Source organism: Lampetra fluviatilis, chromosome 2 (genome assembly GCF_964198595.1).
Source record: "Lampetra fluviatilis chromosome 2, kcLamFluv1.1, whole genome shotgun sequence".
Classification (NCBI taxonomy): Eukaryota; Metazoa; Chordata; class Hyperoartia; order Petromyzontiformes; family Petromyzontidae; genus Lampetra; species Lampetra fluviatilis.
In genome coordinates, this window is record NC_136276.1 from 36,183,711 (window position 1) to 36,189,710 (window position 6,000).

Sequence of the window (6,000 nt, forward strand, 5' to 3'; positions counted from 1 at the left end):
GGTGAGGGTGTTATTGTGACCTGCAGTTTGGTGAGTGAGTGGGTGGGTGAGTGGGTAAGTGGGCTGTTGTGACTTGTAGTGTGGTTAGTGGGTGGGTGAGGGTGTTATTGTGACCTGCAGTTTGGTGAGTGAGTGGGTGGGTGAGTGGGTGAGTGTGTTGTTGTGACCTGTGGTGTGGTGGTTGAACACAGTGTAGATCACGCAAACGCAGTCAGTGTCTGAAGGAATCAAGGAGTGAAGGTCACGTGAACGTTGGTCATGGTAGTAGAGATACAAGAGTGCTGTGGAGGCGAATGATTCAAAGTCGTCTGCCCCCCGTATTTCTCCCTATCCGCGCGAATTCTTCACGAGCGTGGCAGCGGAGTGCGCAGGCCTCGCGGCCTCTCCTGGGGCCCGCTGGGGGCCGCTACGACCCGGATGGGCTCTGCGCTACCGCCCGTCCCCTAGGCCGGCGTGCGGACACGCGGGGAGGGCGAGCGGGGCGAGGGGCCACGTCCTCTCCCTGCTCAGATCTAATCTTAATCTTTATAATAATAATCCCCGGGCGTACGTGACACCCGTGTGGAGCCACTGTCGGTGTGGCCTTGCGATTGGCTGCTCGCGCCAGCGCTGGCAGAACGCGATCCGCGGCAGGGGAAGCTTCTCCAGCGACAGCTTTTTGTGTGGCCTCCTCTCCCACGCTGCTGGTGAGACATGCCCGAAGAGATGGGAGTACCCACACTTTACCCCACCGCACCGTGACCTGCTGATCGACTGTGGTCATACACGCCACGGTGCTGGACAGACAGAGGCGTGGGGGGAGTGATCAATAATTGTGTCCATTGTTCCAGCTCTGCAGACAGATCGAATGCATGTAGCTGAATTTCTTTCGCACCGTACGTAGCCAACCGTGATAATAGGAGGTGCGGCGAAAGGACAACAATGAAATGGAATTTGCCGACATTCTGAATGGCACGCCCGACCTAAACCACTGCACCACGGGATCAATGAAACCACAGCACCGGCCTCAACATGAACATCACGCACATTGTTGTTGTTGTTATTCAGCATCCTGCCGACATCCACCCCCTGCCCCCAACCGCACGATGCGCCCCTATTCAATAATCCCGAGGACGTGCCACTTTCAACAATGGGGCATGCCAGGGAATTGTAATAATCCAAGGACAGGCCGCTGTCGACGGGACGTCGGCGTGCCAGCGAAGTGAAGGGGTGGGGGGGGGCCGCGCCGAGCGTCTCGCGGTGTGGGGGAGGCGGAGCGAGGAGATTCCACAGCGCGGCCCCCCGCGAGGCGGTGAAGCCAGGGCCCCCCGCCACCAGCCCCCCCCCCCCCCCGCGTTCTCGTACGCGGCGGGCGAGATTTTAGTCAGCCCGAGCTGAAGCACCAACAGCTAAAAAACCCACACCACGCATGTCACGCGGCCGGCCTTTAGCGGTGTCATTTGTTTTGTCGCGTTGAGTGCATTCGCAAATTCCCCAATTTGTTGTGGATAACGACGCGTGTCTATATTTGTCCATAGCCGCAGCCGCAGCAACAGCAGCAAGTGGCTGCAATGCTTGCGGGATGTGGAGTCAGCCGGAGGTGGTGGAGGTGGTGGAGGTGGTGGAGGTGGAGCCCTGCGATCGCTCACTCGCACCACTGCAGGTGGAAGGGCCTTTGGAGGGCCCTTAAGAGTGCCGCTCTAGCGGGTGTGCAGGTGAGAGTGTACATGAGTGTGCAGGTGAGTGTGTAGGTGAGTGTGCAGGTGAGTGTGTAGGTGAGTGTGCAGGTGAGAGTGCAGGTGAGTGTACAGGTGAGTGTGTCAGTGAGTGTGCAGGTGAGTGTGCAGGTGAGTGTGCAGGTGAGAGTGCAGGTGAGTGTGTAGGTGAGTGTGCAGGTGAGTGTGTCGGTGAGTGTGCAGGTGAGTGTGTAGGTGAGTGTGCAGGTGAGTGTGTAGGTGAGTGTACAGGTGAGTGTGCAGGTGAGTGTACAGGTGAGTGTGTAGGTGAGTGTACAGGTGAGTGTGCAGGTGAGAGTGCAGGTGAGTGTACAGGTGAGTGTACAGGTGAAAGTGCAGGTGAGTGTGCAGGTGAGAGTGTAGGTGAGTGTGCAGGTGAGTGTGTAGGTGAGTGTGCAGGTGAGAGTGCAGGTGATTGTGTAGGTGATTGTGCAGGTGAGAGTGCAGGTGAGTGCAGGTGAGTGTGCAGGTGAGTGTGCAGGTGAGTATGCAGGTGCGGCCCCATGTAGCAATGCCTGTCTGTACTGACTGCAATGTGCACAAGAGGGATGAAAATGGCAAATGGTTATTAGGAGGAAATGGATATTTTCGTAGCCTTTTGTGCAACAGATAAATAGATTTCTAAAGGGTCTCTTTGCACAATAAAAACGTAAAGCTTTTAGGCATAGTTTGTATTATCCGTCAATCTGCAATGTGTTCTAAAGTCTTAAAACACACTTTAGAAACATGTTGCGGTGTGGTATCACTGCGCGGCATCGCGGCTAATTTGACCTCGCGGTGCGAGCGAGTGCGGCGGGTAAAGGCCGTCAGTGTCCTACAACACCGTGGGCACAGAGAGAGAGACACCTCGGGGGAACAGACAAGCCACCAGCTCGCACGTGTGAGCTCGAGGCGGTCACATTGTTATTCAACAACATACCGATCGTATCTGTGGATGACGAGGAAAAGCCATCACGAAAGAAAAATGCGTGCGATCCACGAATCCACAAGTTAAAACAATAACGAACAGAGGCGCGTACAAACAGCACTCCGTCTTGTGCATTGTGAACAAAATCCCCATCGACAGTTCCTGAAGAACCGCACTGCTCCACTGCTGCTTGTATCGGTTGGCGACATATTTGTCTCGTCTGCTTGAGTGGGCGGCCGAAACGTCGAAATTGCCACGCGGTCAGTCGAGCAAAAATGAATTGGGATACGCATTCCCACACACACGCACACGCGCAGGCGCGGCGCTCGCCAGCTGTGGTCTAGCAAACAGTGAAGCACACGGACAAGAGAAAGAGCAACGGGAGAAGATAGAAAGAGGAGAAAGGGAAGGGAAAAGGAGGAGAGAATTGTGTAACGGCGGACGGGGGAGGGGGGGGTCAGACGAGGAAGGAATTAACAAAGCCCCCTCGCGGTGCCTCTTGCATCAGCGTTAGCCAGCGTCTGGAGCAGCGTCTGGAGTGGGAATCTCTTGGGTTTCCCATCGCCCCCACTGTAGGAGTCTACGAGTCTCAATGTGGAAGCATGTGTTGTTGTGTTGTTGTTGTGTTGTTGTTGTTGTCGTTGTGGGCGCCAGCAACAGAGCGCAGGAGCCGTGCACGGGTCCCAGTTCGCGTCTCCGCGGCGACGGGAGGAGCGCCAAGCGCCCGCGGGCGGCCCCCGCGGGCAGGGCGAGCTGCGTTCGCTGCGCAGTTTCCGTGGCGACAAGAAGGATGCCGGAGATGAGAGATGCGTGAAGCAGATAATGGCGAAGGCGAGAGAGAGACCGCTTAAGTGAGGTGCCACTGGGTGGTGATGGAAACGAAAGAATCATCATCATACGCCGTTGTCTATCTACTGCTGGATGAAGGCATCCCCATGCTGTTACCATCCCTCATTGTCCAGTGCGCGCTGTCGTTCGCCTCACTCCTGCATGCGGACTGATCCCTCCATCTCCGTGGAGGTCGTACTGTCGTTTCTTCCCTGGTTCTGTGAATCCGTTTGACGCTGGTTTTGTCTTCAAGCTGATCGATCTTAAACAGATGATGTAACGGTGCTGTGTTGGCAGTGGTGCACAAGTACGGAGAGCAACGGAAATCACCACGTACGTAAACACTGCTTAAAATGGAAAATGCATATAATTGGCGACGTTACGTGCAATCACCCACCTCCATAGGACATAAGAGAGAGTCCAGACAGATCGAGTCATTCAGATACGCACTTTACACCATGGGGCTTGATGATAATCACATGTTTTTAAATATTTAACAAAGAACAGTTTTAAAATTGGTTAATTAATAGTAAACTATTTGTGGCTATTAAAGTAACATACAAACAGTGCAATATTGCATCAAACAATACGAAATAAGCAAATTTGTATTGAAAGCTAAATTATCAAACGTTGCTGGCACATTGCATTACGGGTAAGCATGTTGCAGTGAGGTCAATGGAAACATCGTGAGCATGATAATCCACTTGGTGATGCATTCCTGCGCCCGAATGTAATTTCAGTAGGATTAGAGACGCTCTCAAGAGAGGGATTTGTTTTAAATTCCTGAACCTTTTGAGACAACGTAAAAAAATAGTGATATTTTGTTGTGTGCCTTTTAGCCCTGGTTGTCCAATTTTACTTTGAAATCAGACGTGTTATGTAAACAACTGTGCGTCTGATCAATGCGTGCTGCTCACAATGGATTGTCGTTACGGTGATCATCGTTATGATGATGTAATGTGAACAGCAAGCATTGATCCAATGGGCTGCACGTGGACAATGGACAAGGATGACGATGACGATCCTCATCCATTGTGTTTACAGAGAGGGAGTCGCCAGAACGGGAATTTGCCGCGTGAAACCAAACGAAAGAGAATTGGTCAACAAACAAAAAGGACGGCGAGTTCTGTTATTTGAAAAGTGCCCACCGCACGATGCTCTCAAACGCGCCAAAGTGGCAAGTGGCCAGCTGTGCAGGTCACCGGCACTCGTCCACAGTGGCCAGGTCAAGCAAAGATCGTCGCCGTCCTTGACGGTCTTGCGGTCATTGCCTTGCAGTGGCTGGCTGGCTCGGCCGTCTGTTCTGACAATCCGTGACTTCCACCTTGGCATACCCCGTGTGAAACGCAACACGCGGCCACGATAGATTACGACTGAACGCGTGCCATGCGACGTGGTGTGTTGCTTTCTCTGTTCGCCTATTCAGTTTAATTTGCCCGGGTTGTGAAATCATCGCTCGCCGTTCCCCGAGCAGCGAAGCGAGCGAGCGAGGGAGGGGGGGGAGCGAGGGAGGGGGGGGGAGCGAGGGAGGGGGGGGAGCGAGGGAGGGGGGGGAGCGAGGGAGGGGGGGAGCGAGGGAGGGGGGGGGGAGCGAGGGAGGGGGGGGAGCGAGGGAGGGGGGGAGCGAGGGAGGGGGGGGGGGAGCGGGAGGGGGGGAGCGAGGGAGGGGGGGGAGCGAGGGAGGGGGGGAGCGAGGGAGGGGGGGGGGAGCGAGGGAGGGGGGGAGCGAGGGAGGGGGGGGAGCGAGGGAGGGGGGGGGAGCGAGGGAGGGGGGGAGCGAGGGAGGGGGGGGGAGCGAGGGAGGGGGGGAGCGAGGGAGGGGGGGAGCGAGGGAGGGGGGGGAGCGAGGGAGGGGGGGAGCGAGGGAGGGGGGGGGAGCGAGGGAGGGGGGGAGCGAGGGAGGGGGGGAGCGAGGGAGGGGGGGGGGGAGCGAGGGAGGGGGGGAGCGAGGGAGGGGGGGGAGCGAGGGAGGGGGGGGAGCGAGGGAGGGGGGGGGAGCGAGGAGGGGGGGAGCGAGGGAGGGGGGAGCGAGGGAGGGGGGGGAGCGAGGGAGGGGGGGGGAGCGAGGGAGGGGGGGAGCGAGGGAGGGGGGGAGCGAGGGAGGGGGGGGGGGAGCGAGGGAGGGGGGGAGCGAGGGAGGGGGGGAGCGAGGGAGGGGGGGGAGCGAGGGAGGGGGGGGAGCGAGGGAGGGGGGGGGAGCGAGGGAGGGGGGGGAGCGAGGGAGGAAGGGAGCGAGGGAGGGGGGGGGAGCGAGGGAGGGGGGGAGCGAGGGAGGGGGGGAGCGAGGGAGGGGGGGGGGAGCGAGGGAGGGGGGGAGCGAGGGAGGGGGGGGGGGAGCGAGGGAGGGGGGGAGCGAGGGAGGGGGGGGAGCGAGGGAGGGGGGGGAGCGAGGGAGGGGGGGAGCGAGGGAGGGGGGGGGGGAGCGAGGGAGGGGGGGAGCGAGGGAGGGGGGGAGCGAGGGAGGGGGGGGGGGAGCGAGGGAGGGGGGGGAGCGAGGGAGGGGGGGGAGCGAGGGAGGGGGGGAGCGAGGGAGGGGGGGGAGCGAGGGAG